This window comes from Carassius auratus, chromosome 14 (assembly GCF_003368295.1).
Source record: "Carassius auratus strain Wakin chromosome 14, ASM336829v1, whole genome shotgun sequence".
Lineage (NCBI taxonomy): Eukaryota > Metazoa > Chordata > Actinopteri > Cypriniformes > Cyprinidae > Carassius > Carassius auratus.
In genome coordinates, this window is record NC_039256.1 from 23,475,468 (window position 1) to 23,478,032 (window position 2,565).

General features: G+C 34.1%; 1 long non-coding RNA gene across 1 annotated transcript; it reads left to right on the top strand.

Annotated features, from left to right (window-relative positions):
* The first annotated feature begins 270 nt into the window (after positions 1-270).
* Positions 271-2,151, top strand: LOC113114053 (uncharacterized). Its single transcript, XR_003293673.1, has 3 exons — positions 271-419; positions 1,263-1,412; positions 1,564-2,151. It is a non-coding gene; the product is annotated as an uncharacterized LOC113114053 (long non-coding RNA).
* The last annotated feature ends 414 nt before the right edge of the window (positions 2,152-2,565 follow it).

Below are 2,565 nucleotides of genomic sequence, written 5' to 3' on the forward strand. Positions count from 1 at the left end.
TACAACATGTTAAGGTTAAAAAATGACGAGTGTGGCAGCAATGCTTCACCATGGTTTTGCATATAAACAGTGAAACTTTTATTGATGCAGTTATGCCACACTTTGTTTTACAAGCTGCAGTGTAGATTTACATAGAGACATTTAGCAATATCACTCTATAAAACTTCACCTTATGACAAGGAAGAGTTATTCATTAAAACAAACACCCTGCCTGAAATGGATAAGCATATTGTGCAAGTCCTACAATGAATATATTTCACTGACCGGCAGGGTTGTGTTGACAGTCATTTGGGTGTGTCTGCAGTATATCTAGAACTGACACAGTTCCCCAAAATAATCTGGAACAGAGAAGGACCTGAACTGAGACGAGATTTGTGATATTTGACTACTATCATAACTGCATTTTCACTGCTAATAAGGTAAGTCAAAAATAATGCTGTGTGAATAAATTCATAAATATTATTTTCCAATATAACATTTATACATTACATTACATATGGCACTCATGCCTTTTATCACTGGAGCATAATGTGATGCTATTCTAAATTATATTAATGTGTCATGTTTGTACTCATTGTTTATAGGCCAATTGTATTTTAAATCATCACCTAATAACTTGTAAAACTGTTACAAATCTATTCTGAGTAGTCATTTATTAGCCCGTCTGTTATTAAAGACTAACATGACGTCAGATGAAGTGGGGGACAGTATGTAACGCTAGTTGAGCAGCTATGCATGCTTACTCTTTCTGCCTGGGTTCTTGAGGAAGAGACAGATTACATAATTATGTATTTCCCAAAATGACCTCAACAAGTTGCACATTTTAAGGCAGTGATAACTTCTGGAAAGACTTTAGTGGGTAATCCATTATGATGAAAGATCTTGCTGTTATTGTGAAGTTTTCGCCGTTGCTTTGTGTATTCAGTGCATAAATTAATAAATATGAACTATTTTATCAAAATAACTTTAACTTCCTTTAAAAGCTGACGTGAGTAATGAATACTTGTTCTTTTTTCTTTATTTCTGTCTGTTTAAGTGTTCAATGACATTTTGTTAGGTTTATGCTTAAAATTATAAATGTAAGAAAAGTTAACGGCATTTCTAAATTAACTCCATATTTCCTTTTGTAACTTGTAAGAGCATGAAACAGAGCAGAGTACTGAACGTAAACAACACGTGTGGAAAGTTTTTAATTGAACTTAATGCCAGTATCAAAATAATCATAGTCTTTCATCTAAATGTATTTTTACAACTTTTCACAGTTGAACACAATGGTTCAAAAGACGATGGTCTTTCTCTTCATGCTGATTGGAGGGTCACAGACTTTTCCGTACCACAATGTCCCCACTGAGGATAAAGTAATGAAAGATGCTGACAAGATGGAGAGAGAAAGAAGAGATGTTATGCAGACTGTAAGTGCCACATTTGTGTGTGTGTGTGTGTGTGTGTGTGTGTACTTCTGATTCCCTACGGTATATTATGTAGTTTTACTGCTTCAAGTTAAACACATAAAGTTACTGTGACATTTAACTTAAAGACATGACATTTACATTTTTTCTTTAGGGTACTGATTTCACTCCACCAGTGTGCCGTGTGGTAAATGAGAGTTTGGACTGTTCTTCAGGTGGAAATGAAACCTGGGAAGTGAATTATATCATGTCAGATGGTGGTGGTTCAGGAATTGATTCCCCCCATTTTGACGCCGACATCAACTGTTGTGAAGGCAACATTACCTTTTTTAATACTTTAAATGTGACTGTAGATGAAAATGGCAACAATGCAATCACTGTGAACTATACTGGTCCTTGCTGTTTACAAAATGTGAAGATTTCTGTGGTGGACAAGGCAGGAAACAAGGCAAATTGCCCGTTTAATATCAAACACCCTGTGACAAATTGCAAAGATCCTTTGACCACAATCAGCCCAGAGACGGTCAGTCCCACGTCCAGCAGCTTCACCACAACCATCTCTCTTTGGTCAAGTTTAATACTGATGGCACTGAAATCGATGTTGCTTTAACATATATGTGCATTTTCTGTAAACATGCCCTTCATGGAAATATGTTTAATTCTTTTTCTCATTCATTTTTCATGTCATTTCTCTATTTATGTATCTGGAGCTTTAGAAATTACAGTCAAACATATGAAAGTTGTATGTATTACATGGTCTATCTTTCAATGTACTTTATAAAGTGCTAAATAACCTTTAAAAAACATATGATTTATTTAATTTAATCTCATGTAAAGTACTGATCTCAGATTCATGCACTTTAGTTTATTTCTATTACAGTGCTCAGGAATTTATTTAAAAATCCACCCTGCTCATGTGTAAGAGAGGCATTTAATGCATTCATATAATTAATTCTGCTAAATGCATAAATTTTACATTTAATTTAAGCCTACTACTTACTTTACAGATAAGTTTGCATATACATATACTGCTAGATAAACATCACTTCTAAAAATGAAGAGGAATCATAAACAGGCCCTTATGTCTATATTCATATTCATTTCTCTAAAATTCATCAAGTCTATACTACTAATATTAAGGGACAGACAATAAACC